Source organism: Pongo abelii, chromosome 7, assembly GCF_028885655.2.
Source record: "Pongo abelii isolate AG06213 chromosome 7, NHGRI_mPonAbe1-v2.0_pri, whole genome shotgun sequence".
Lineage (NCBI taxonomy): Eukaryota > Metazoa > Chordata > Mammalia > Primates > Hominidae > Pongo > Pongo abelii.
In genome coordinates, this window is record NC_071992.2 from 14693777 (window position 1) to 14706548 (window position 12772).

Here is a 12772-nt window from a genome sequence, read left to right on the forward strand (position 1 = left end):
AATTTAACTTCTGCCTTTGGATTTTTTTTAAAAAGCCATTGAAGAGCAAAACTAACGTAAACATCTTGATCATTTAAAAAGCTTACTTGTCCTTGAAAGGAAACACAAGTCATCAGTGAGTATAAACGTAGACAGTTGATTTGTGAATGCTGTCGGCCTCAACTTGCTTGATGATAGATTCTACTGACCTAGCTGGAGTAATTTGATCACTTACTTCTTTATTAATACTAGATTACACAGTGTCTTTCTTATTCCTTCTTTACTTACTGGCATCAGCACAGAGTCCCACTATTTGAAACAGAAGGGAGAGTTTGGGGGGTTATTGGAGGATTCTTAAAAACTTGGTTGGCAGCTGGGCGCGATGACTCACACCTGTACTCCTAGCACTTCAGGAGGCTGAGGTGGGTGGATCAACTGAGGTCAGGAGTTTGAGACCAGCCTGACCAACATGGTGAAACCCCGTCTTTATTAAATACAAAAAATTAGCCAGGTTGGTGGCGCATGCCTGTAATCCCAGCTACTTGGGAGGCTGAGGCAGGAGAATCGCTTGAACCTGGGAGGCGGAGGTTGCAGTGAGCCGAGATTGTGCCATTGCACTCCAACCTGGGCAACAAGAGCGAAACTCCATCTCAAACAAAACAAAACAAAACTTTGTTGGCTTCCTGATGCCTCACTGTCTATTTGAGGAATTCCACAGAATCTTCAAAGGATTTGGGGGAAAGTGCATTAACATGGACAAAGGATGGAATCAAAATAATGTTATAGTGAGAATCATTCAAGCACCTATTTAAATTTTTTCCAGTTGCTAGTATAGTGATGATATGACACCAGCATATCAAAGTAACTAACAAACTAGCTACACAAACATCTTGGAGTTTGGTTTGGTTCTCTTTTCTCATCACAGATCTCCGTGCAGAATAGTGCTAATTCTTAATTCTCATTTGCCTTTCTATTTCCTTCCAAATTCTACATGCCAGTAATTCCTCTGTCTTTTAAATGACCATCAATTCAATAGGCAAAAATCTAGAGTAATCCAGAGAAAAAACCATCCAAATATAAACCAGCTAAGAACATGAATGCCCCTGAATATTAATGGCCAAAAAAAAAGCACTGGTGGATTTTTAAATTAAATTAATACATATATACGAGTTTGGAGGAGAACAGAAGTTCTAACTCAGTAGTTGAACTTGGTGGGGGAGGGCAGATGTTAAATATGAGCTGTGAGCACCCAGTTTTGGAGGAAGGAGGAAATGGGAACCAACCACCAGCCAAGCAGCTGCAGTCTAAGAAGAACAAATTAGGGCAGGCCTCAGCATCTCTTTCCTATTACATAGAAAATCTGAAATGAGAATAGGTGTGAACTTTTCTTAATATTCAACCTTCAACTATCGCAAGGATGAAAAACCAAACACCACATGTTCTCACTCATAGGTGGGAACTGAACAATGAGAACACATGGACATAGGAAGGGGAACATCACACACCGGGGCCTGTTGTGACCCCGCTGAGGGAGTTCTTCTTGCCTCCTACCCCCGGGGCTTGTATATAGATTATAAATATATAAGGGGGAAAGGGGTGTGGGGGAGAGGTTGTGGGGCTGGGGCCTCACTTCCCCTCCTTCCCCTTCCCCTGGTCCCCTGTCCCTGGGGCTGTTTGTTAAAAAAGAGTAATAAAAGGATTTTTTTTTTAAATGCCACATTCATTATTTTATATGCAGTCCTCACCACAGCCGTCCAAGATAAGTATACTTATTGTTCCCATTTTGCAGATGAGGAAAACTGAGGCAGAAAGAAATTAAATTGCTTAAGGTTACACACATAGTAGGTATCACACATTTAGTTAGAGGCAGAGCTGGGATTCAAACCCAGGTCTGGCTCCTAGCTTCTGCTCTTAACCACACCACCATGTACTCCCACCCCTGGGCCCAGCTCATGTGCTTGGCAGAGTATTAGAGCCTTTCAAGATAAGTGTGATTATCCCCTTTCCAAATGAGCTTTGGAAAAGTTAAGCAAAGATTACACAGCTAGACAATAATTCAATAGTAGTCTCTTACATATTTTCCCTTTTATCTTTTTTTCATTTGTAAATCTGTTTCAATTTGATTTGAGTTAAAAAACAGTTCTTGGTTGCAAAATATTCTGGGACCACTTTTCTCCAACTCTTCAAACTTTCAACAATTATATTATTGTTTTCCCATTTTATAAGTAAGGCAACTGAGGACTATTCAGATATTTCATTCACTCCATTTGTTTACTAAGCCCTGCTGTGTGCTGGATACACAATCTGCTGTGTGCTGGATACATATGATACAAGGTAATGACTATCTGGCATCTTGAAGGTACCCAGAGTATTAGAATTAACTGACCTGAAGGTGCCAAGCTGGAACATTCTTCATATTCCCTGTGTACCTATTACCAAGTTATATTGTTTAGTTTGAGAAAAACAACAAACAACCCTCCGTTAGAGAATCACGATGCATATTAGCATATTTAAGGACTACCCTAAAGCTTGGACTTAATCTAGCTTGCCCTAGACATGTTAACATCCTGTAGTGCAAGTGTTTGGTGGGATATATTTCAGAAAATAATATGTCTTACAGAATAAATGCAGACTCCTTTGGATGGCATTCAGGCCCTTCATAAACTAACTCTGAATTATTTTTCAGTCTCATTTCCTGCAACTGCACCCGATTTTTTCTGTTCTGCAATCTGCTATTTCAGACAAAGCTTTCATAAGAAATTACATAATGACAAGTAATTCCCACATTCCCTAGATATATACTTGGATTTCAAATGCCATAATTGTAATCTTTCTCCAAAGAAAAATGCACGATACAGGCTTCATTCCATCAGGAGGCATATGAGGTAAGTGTTATTACACACCCGTCCAGCAGATGGGAAAACCACGGATGTGGAAGGGAATCAGAGAAGCATTAACAGACCCTGAACCGACCGTAAGGCTTAACTCCTCTTGTTCCAATCCTAACTCAGAATTATGATTATTTTGATTATTTGATGATTGTTTTGATAGTATAAACTCCATATCTGCAACCTCAGTTATCCACAACACTGAAGTGCAAACATTTAAAAAGAACTCTCACCAACCAAGGATTGAAATTGTATTGCAAATAGAAAGGGCTCAGCATGAGAGCGCAATCAGAAACTGAAGAGAGTTGATCAAAGAGAAGATTCTAGCTGAATTGTCCTATTTTTTAATTCCCCAGGGATCCTACGGTCTATGACACATTAACAGAGGTGTGAATCATTTCAGTTACATCACATACTCTGTCCTCTTGTGATGCGGGTCTTCCCCGGTTGATTATACACAGATAATCAATGACTTTATCTGGGAGGGATTGGAGCCATAGAATAATCTATCTGACCAATCTGATGGACCATTTGTAAGAGCTGATTGTCAAATTGGATCTTCATTTGACAAATAAATACTAGAGCTGCAGAAAGTAAAGTTTACTCCAACCCAATTAATCATTAATACATCCACAGGAAAAATACATTTTCTCCACATGGAATATTGATTTTTCTATGAATATTACCTCCACATTGAAAAACCAGTGAGTCATTGCAGTTAAGCCAGTGTACCTTGATGTTGAATTCCCTGAAGAACGTACAATTTTATTTACATTCCCTTAGCAAGAATTTGGTTAAGTGATAAGCACTTTTCTGTTTTCTTTTTTGTTTTGTTTTTTTTTTTGAGACAGTGTCTCACTCTATCGCCCAGGCTGGAGTGCAGTAGTGCAGTCTCAGCTCACTGCAACCTCTGCCTCCCAGGTTTAAGCAATTCTCGTGCCTCAGCCTCCCGAATAGCTGGGATTACAGGAACATGCCACCACTCCTGGCTAATTTTTGTATTTTTTTTTTAAGTAAACACGAGCTTTCACCATGTTGGCCAGGCTGGTCTTGAACTCCTGACCTCTTATGAGCTAATCATACCACTTCTAACTAGATTTTCTATTAATGTACAAGGAGGGACTCCACTACTAAAGTTTGTTTTACTTCTCTGGTTATTTACACAGAACGCTGGCAATACATTAAGGCTCACTAATGTGGACCTAAGTGGAATTTCTGAGAGGCTTTGAATATGTATGTGCAAACTGTCCTATTTTCTTTATATGCTCTCTTAAATATGTATGTATGTAAATATATATATAACACACACATATATATATATTCCTAGACATCTAGTGTTTGCTATCATTAGTGACCAAGAAAAAGTAGTTCTTTTGTGCACGCGTGAAAACATTAAATTAGCAATTACCATAGAAATGTATTTCATTGAATAAATAGGTTTTGTTTGTTTGTTTCAGGAAAATTTAAAACAATTATTAGATGTTAATTTGCCTCTTCTTGTGTTGATACGTGTATTTGGGTCAAAAGTGCAAACACTTTTTTCTACAATATACAGTTATTTTGACTTTTCCTAGGGGAAGCTAGCAATAGTTTTAAAAGCACAAATTGCGGTAAAATATTTTGACTTTTATAATAATGTGAAGAAGTTTTATTTGCATTAACCAATAATGTTCAGGATCTTTTTGTAGTAAGTATATTTTAAATAGTGTAATTTGTATGTTTATGATATGTATTCAATTAGGTATCAATGTATTTTTAAAAAATGTTCCCAGGTGAACAAAACTTTGCTTTTCTTCACCATTCTGTACAGGACAAGCATTATTCAGTTCACACAGTCAGCTCTCACTACACTTCAACAGAACGGGGCAAGTTCGTATTTGAATTCTGTTATCTTTATCTAAGGGAAGCAAAATTAACCATTTAATAATAGATTACCTTTAATGGTTATTAAAAGAATGTTATTGACCAAAAAGACATATTTTGAGATTAATAAAGATGTATTAGACTAAAGTGGATGCGTGCAAATGTGGTCCTAATCTAGAAAGGATGTCATTTTTGTATGTTGCTTGGGAGGTAGGCAAGTTTGTTCTCTTTCCTGACCTGCTCCATCTGCAGCTTGTCAGCTCATTACCAGCATGGGGGTGTGAAGTGAGGGAGGATTTGTGCCCGCCCTGCTGTGGCTCTCATGCCACTCAGAGGGGATGCAATCTTGCAGCAGATGGTGTCCTGGCATGGGGCAGCTTGACGGCTCCTCACCTGTGATGGAAGAAGATACTCCATCTCCCTGAGCATCAGTTTGGCCCTCAGGTGGCTGCTTGAAAGACAAAAACGATGACAAATAAAATACACTCTGTGCGGACCTTTTGGCAAGAATCAGTGAGACCTCAGTCCTGTGCTTTGTACTCTGCCAGAAACCTCCCAGTTTAAAAACTGCTAGTTATTGTCTTTAGAAGCCATCCCTTCTTCCATTTTCGTGCTCCTTTTCTATTTTTGAAATATCTAAGCGTAAATTTAGCTTTAAAATTATATACTTAACAGATGTATAGTGGGTTTTACAGTTTTCTCAATGGGTGAAATCAGAAGGAAAGTGTCAACGTCAGAACACTTCACTCCCCACCCCATCCCGGATGCAGGGCACATAAGATAATCCCCATGCAAGTGCACGTGTGTGCAAGGAAAAGCAGCAGATGCTTGGGATACCAGGAACCTTGGGAGCCACTGACTCCGAGGAGTGACTTGCAAAGCCAAGAACCAGATCCATATGATTCTTTCTGCATTCCTCCACACATACCTGTGTTTGCACTCCTTCAGGTAGCTGTCGTATGCATTCATCCTGATCTTTGTCACACTGCAGCCCACTCAGGTCCCATCTTCAAAGAAATGCCCCGATCCCACAGCTCCGCATTGATCTTCTCCTCCTTCACCATACGCCCTTTGCATTTAGGGTATTTTACAGCACTACTCGTTTTACACCTTTACAATTTACCAATTAAAAAACCATTCTGCATCATCCACAATTTTTCCCTTATGTCTCTACCAATTTTTTGTTAAGAGGGATAGTTGACTAGGGCCATTCCAGCTCCAGTCACTTTTCTACCTAGCACAGTCATCCCTCCAGATCCCTGGGATCCACCTCTGTAGATTCAAGCAATGTTTGAAAAAAGGAGATTGTGTCTGTGGTAACACGTACAGACATTTTCTCTTGTCAGTATTCCTTAAACAATACAGTATAACAACTATTTACACTGTGTGATGTATTATAAAGAACTGAAGATGATTTAATATATAAGGGAGGATGTGTGTCAGTAATATGCAAATGCTATGCATCATTTTTATATCAGGGACTTGAGCATCCATGGATTTGGTATCCGAGGGCGTCCTGGAACCAACCCCCCATGGATATCGAGGGACCACAGTATTTTTATCCTCCATGTCACCCCATCCCTGACCTCCAGAAACAAACAATCATTTGCCATTTTAAAGGACCTACTCTAAATGAGCAACAGAAGAGCTCTCCCATCCACCACAGACTCCCTGCCTGCTTTCAGCATTGTAGGGAGGAAGAGTCCCGGCCCTGGCTGTTGGCACTCAGCTCCTGGGATCAGCTGGCAATGGAGAGTCATGTCCCGGCTTCATTGACTTCCTGCATCGTAAGTCTCATCTTAGGAGATAACCTCTCCTCTCAGGCCCTGAGGTCCAAGTCCCGTCTCTCAGCCTTCTCTGAGACCTCAGGTGTGAAGAATATGTTTTTATTTATTTGCTAGATTTTTGTTTGAATACTGATGAAAACTAATCATGTGGGCTTGGTCCTCGGGGTTAATCGTCCAAGTGTAAAAATGAAAACCACCAGTGAACGGTATCTGACCATCAGTTACAAGTTTTTCTTTCTCTTGCAAAGAAACAGCTCATAATAACTGAAAATGAAGGGCATGGTAAGCTGGGATAGAGATATCCCTTCCTTGCCAATACCCCACCCCTGAAAAATCAGGGTAGGCAGACCTCTGTTAGAGCTCTTTTGCTCCAGAAGAGAACTCGCAGCCACTTTGAAGTGAACCCCACCCATCTTTGAGAGGCCAGGGCCCTCAGAGGGTTTACCCAGGGAGGCTGCTGCATGGAGGGGAGAGTGGGAACAGCCCCACTAGCCAGCAGCTGTTTGCAGCAGTGAACTTGAGCCCCCCAGACGCTGCCCAGGAGTGGAAGAAACCTGACTTGGAATAGACCCAGATGTAGCGCTGAGCCTGAGCACTGGCCTGCCTGCCTGGGAAGCTTGGCAAAGATTCCCGTGTCCATGCCTGGCATGGAGTGAGTGGAGCTGCCACCTTCAAACTGCATAGGGGGACCACTTCCATAGGCCTGGTTCTTGCTGCATGGGAGATCACTGTCCCCACCCTAGAGGCAACTAAAAGTTTCTCATTAAATGAAATGTAGTTGGACCCCAAAGTTCCATGAAATAAAATGACTCCAAGAGAAGTTGATTTTTAGGGGATCTAACTCAACCCTATACTCCTTTGTTTGGCTAAGGAAGGAACTTCAGTGTGATGGATAAAGTGACCTGCACACCTCACACAGGAAGAACTCTCCTGCTTCAGGGGGTGAGAAGCTATCGTGAAGTAACCCTCACCCAGACCATCTTGTGAGCTCTCGGCCCCCAAAAGAGGCGGTATGTGAAGAACTGGAGTTTTTCACTACCATATCATCTTGGGACTCAAAATATGTAACCACCCCGAGAAAGGAACAGAAAACACAGGAACAGAAATAACTTGTTTCCCTATCATTTTAAAGACTTCAATTTTAAAAACTGCCATTTCTTTGCATTTTTTGTTCAACAATTTCTGAACAATTCCTATAGGCAAGGGACTTTCCAGGTGCTGTTGGAGATTTTATGGGAAAAAAATTCAGTGTCTGATCTTGGAGAATTTAAAATTGGCAGGACAGATAAGATGGGCACAGTTCTCTCTTTCTAGAATATTATTCCACTCCTCAGTTGGCCTGACTTCATCATGCTTCCATCTCAGCTTCGATGTGCCTTTCCGAGGTAAGCCTTTGGGGCCCCTGCCCCTAATACAGAAGAGACACTAAGTGATTTTCCTGCTCTGTGGTTCCAGAGTTATGTGAATTTCCTTTTGAAATTCATCGCGCATATTTATTTATTTATTTATTTAAGCATATTTCTCTGCCAGAGTATACCTGTCACCATGGCAGGGATTTGTCTGCCTCTTTCACCGTAGTACCCACAGTACCCGGCATAGTGCTGGCGCTGTTGGGGGTTCACGGTAAACTTGGGTGAATGAATTTTTACCTGGCTCTAAAAGAGGGTGCTCAGAAGTAGCAGTGAACGCTGGGACCCTGGGGAACGAAGAGGGTTATCATAAAGGAGGTGACACAAGGCTGGACCTCACAAGATGAAATCTCAGTAGGGTAGGAGGGTAGGGAATTTGGACAATGAGAAGAAGCGAAGCTCAGAGTAAATTAAGTAAATTGATGATGATGATGACAATGATAGTACCATTTATCATGTCACTTTATGCCAGGAACTCTTATATTCATAGCATCATTTATTTGTTACACCAACCATGAGGGGTAGGTACCACTGAGCCCCATCTATTGATGTGAAAACCAGGGTTCATAGAGGTTAAGTTCCTTGCCACGGTCCTATGGATGGAAAGTAAAGATATTGAGCTTTGCATTTAGACTTAGACCTAGAGTTGTTCAAACCCTAGTTCTGCTCACTCCATGGAAATGTGAGTTTTTTGAGGGCAGTACAAGTAAGGAAAGTGGAGAAGCGGATTGCAGTTTGATTCTTAGGGGCCAAGAATGCCACCGGGGGATTTAGACTTCAACCTAATCACACGTATTTATTTCTTCGAATGCTAGCGAGCCTTTGAACGTTTTGGAGCACATGCTTTGGAAAAATTCCTCTGGAAAAGGGAGAAGGTGAGGGAGGGGAGGGCAGGGTCTGAGATTTGAGGGGTCTGCAGCAGGAGGTTGGGAGACACAGTAGGGAGCTGGGACAGCAGGTCTAGAAATGAAACTAGGACACGTCCAGACCTCAGGTGGAATTAACTAGAATCTGGTTAGAGAGCCAGAAAGAACAAAGAGAAAAAATACCTCTCAAGTTCCCACCTGGCTGCCCAGGAGGCTGTAATGTGCTTAACAAATAAAGCATGCCCTTTAACAAACAGAGGAGCGGGGAGGTGTCTGCAGGGAGGCCTACAGACAAAACATGGAACAAGGCTGCCCTCTTCTGGAGAATAAAAGCCGGATGCTGAATCGAAGTCCTCATCTGCCCAGGACAATTTATTATTATTATTATTATTATCATTATTATTATTATTATTATTTTCAGAGACAGGGTCTTGCTGTGTTGCCCAGGCTGGCGTGCAATGATGCAATCATAGCTCACTGTAACCTCGATCTCCCGGGCTCAAGCGATGCTCCTGCTTCAGCCTCCTGAGTAGCTGGGACTACATGTGTGTTCCACTACACCCAGCTATTTCGTTTGTTTGTAGAGAGGAGGTCTCACTATGTTGCCCAGGCTGGTCTCAAACTCCTGGCTTCAAGCGATCCTCCCAACTTGGCCTCCTGGGATTACAGGTGTAAGACATCACACCCGGCCATCAGCACGTTTAAATATATATCCTTATATATATTTAAATATATATCCTTATATATATTTAAATATATATCTTATATATATACCTATACATCCATACAGAACCGACTGATGCTGAGTTGATACTAAGTAGTTGATACTAACTAGTCAACTAACAAACAACTGGTAACTAACAACTTGGTAACCAGGTAGGACAAATCTGGTTGTTTGGGGAGAATAAGGGTCTGTCAAACAAGTTGTTACATCTTCTAATGCATCCTATTTAAGACTCAGAAGCAGTTTATATTTTACACGGTCTCTCTCTGTAATTCCTTCAGACTTATCAAGCACAGGAGAAAACCTAGGTAAGAAATAGATAATAAAACACTCAAGAATATCCCAAATAAAAAAAGTGTTACAATATCAAATGTTGTTGCAGATGTGGAAGAAGAGGTGGAAAAACTTGAAACTCCACTAATAGGAGATACCACAAAGCCAGACAGCAAGGACACAGAGAGGGAGACAGAGCTGAGCTAAAAGTCCAATCTAAGACAGTACGCCAAGACCCAGCAATTCCACTGCCAGTGTAGACCAGGTAAAAAGAGTTCTATGTTACCAAAAGATATGTACATGTATGTTCCTAGCAGTACTTTTCATTATAGCCCAAACCTGGAAATCACCGAATTATACATCAATAGTAGAATGGACAAGTGTATTTATATAAGTGTATTCTTATCATTTAATGTAATAGAGCTATGGGAATTTACTGCTACCCTGAACAGCAAAAGTAAATCTCACAAGCATAACTTAAGTGAAAGAAGCCAAACCAAAAATCACATATATCATTCCATTCACAAATTTCAAAAACTGGCAAAATTTTCGTATGGCGATGGAAGGCAGAGTAACAGCTCCTCAGGATATGGGCTGGGTAGTGTTCTGCTCCCAAATCTAATTGAGGATACAGGGGTGGGTCACTGCGTGGATACATGGGTGTGTCACTGTGTGAATTCAGGAGTACACACTTTGATATGTGAGCTTTTGTGTTTATATAATATATATATATATATTTTTTTTTTAAGAGACAGGGTCTTGCTCTGCCTCCCAGGCTGTAATGCAGCCCAGAACTCCTAGGCTCAAGGGATTCTCCCGCCAAAGCCTTCTGAGTAGGTGGAGTAGCTGGGACTATAGTGTACACCACCACACCTGGTGGTATATTCAACTTTAAATAAATGAATTGGCTGGGTGCGGTGGCTCTACCTATAATCCCAGGACTTTGAAAGGCTGAGGCTGGAGGATTGCTTGAGGCGAAGAGTTCAAGACCAGTCTGGGTAACATAGTGAGACTCCATCTCTAAAATATTTTTTTAATAAAATGTACGTAAAATTTAGCAAAGAATTCACTTGCAAGGGCTAAGTTGACAAGACAGGAGTAAAAGGGTAATAGACAATTTAGAATATATGGATATATGTCATTTGATACTTTAATATATATTATTGTTTTTTAATTATTTAATAGTCCATGAATAGGTAAAATTCCATGAAGACAAGAACTGCACCTCATTCATCTTTGTAGCCTCGGGATGCCCAGTGTACATGATAAAGTAGCTATTCGGAAAATATATATTTAAAAAAATTTTGAACGTTCTGTTTATAGCAAAGTTCTCTAAACTAAATATAGTGATTGAATAAATAAATTTCTACAATAAAAAATTAGACAATAAAGACAAAAGGCATTTCTGGGCTTATATTGGACAAAATAGGAGCAAGAATAAAGGCAAATTACTCTGTTTCTGTTACCTTAGGATGAAAAGAGTTTGCTTGGATTTATCCAAAATCTTTTTTCTCATCCAAATATGAAAATATTATGAGGTAAATTTTCAGCAATGACATTGTATTAATCCATTTTCATGCTGCTGCTAGAGGCATACCCAAGACATGACCATTTACCAAAAAAAAAAAAGAGGTTTAATGGACTCAGAGTTCTACATGCCTGGGGAGGCCTCACAATCATGGTGGAAGGTGAAAGGCACGTCTCACATGGCAGCATACAAGAGAAGAGAATGAGAACCAAGCGAAAGCGGTTTCTCTTTATAAAACCATCAGATCTTGTGAGACTTATTCACTACCATGAGAACAGTATGGGGGAACCCCCCTATGATTCAGTTATCTCCCACTGGGTCCCTCCCACAACATGAAGGAATTATGGGAGCTACCATTCAAGGTGAGATTTGGGTGGGGCCACAGTTACACTGTATCAGACATATTATCTATTGCAACATAACAAATTATGCCCCAAACTTAGGGCTTAGAACCACATACTTTTTTTTTTTTTCACAGTTCCTGAGACTTAGGGATCTGGAAGTGACTTAGCGGGGGTTTCTGACTCAGGGTCTCCCAAGATGTTGGCTGGGGCTGCAGTCATCTGAAGGCTTGACTGGGCCTGGAAGATCCACTCTTCAAAAGGCTCACTCACATGGCTGTGGGCTGGAGGCCTGCTCACAACTCTCCCCAGAGCAGATCATCCAAGAGTAGGAGTAAGCCGGAAGACACCATCACTTTTATGACCTAGTTTCTGACATCACACACAATCACTTCTACATTCTATTCACTACAAATGAGTCACTAAGACCAGCCCAAATTCAGGTGGAGGGTAATTAGGTACCATCTTTTGAAAGGAATGTTAAATAATCTGTGGACGTATTTTAAATCATCGCAGTCCACCATCTGGCCACAAATTATTTCTATTTCTCCCACATGTGAAATACTCTCACTCCTCTCAACTCCTCCCAAAAGTCTCAAACTTGTACAAGATGTCCAGGTTTGAAGTCCAGGATGTAATTATTTAAATCAGATCCCAATACAGAGAAGTCTTCTCAGGTGTAGTTCTGTAGTTCTTTTTTTTTTAGTTGAGACAGAGTCTCACTCTGTTGCCGAGGCTGGAGTGCAGTGGTGCAATCTCAGCTTACTTGTAGCCTTGACCCCTGGACTCAAGCAATCTTCCTGCTTCAGCCTCCCAAGTAGCTGGGACTACAGGCACACACCACAATGGCTGGCTACTTTTTAAAGTTTTTTTTTGTGGTGATGGGGTTTCACCATGTTTCCCAGGTTGTTCTCAAACTTTTGGGCTCAAGCAGTCATCCTGCCTCGGCCTATCAAAGTGTTGGGATTATAGGCATAAGCCACCATGCCTGACCAGGTGTAGTTCTTTAAGAATAGATCTTCAAGTAGAGCTCCTCTGTGTCTAAAGTCCTGTGGACTGAAGAGACAAGTTACCTGCAATGTCCATCAATTATCTGTCACTGTGTAACTAACTA

General features: G+C 41.0%; 1 long non-coding RNA gene across 12 annotated transcripts in view; it reads right to left on the bottom strand.

The window, feature by feature from the left end:
- LOC129060891 (uncharacterized) overlaps nucleotides 1–12772 on the bottom strand; it is a 52914-nt gene that overhangs the window by 39748 nt on the left and 394 nt on the right. For 3 of the 12 annotated variants that reach the window (XR_008527756.2, XR_008527761.2, XR_008527760.2), the window contains exons 2-3: nucleotides 11778–12714; nucleotides 5124–5181 (exon numbers count right to left, since the gene is read on the bottom strand). This is a non-coding gene — a long non-coding RNA (uncharacterized LOC129060891). Of the gene's footprint in view, nucleotides 1–4495; nucleotides 4765–4845; nucleotides 5182–5658; nucleotides 8520–10927; nucleotides 11064–11777; nucleotides 12715–12772 lie in introns of those variants that run through there. The other 9 variants (XR_008527758.2, XR_008527763.2, XR_010141050.1 and 6 more) reach the window with 8 other exon arrangements.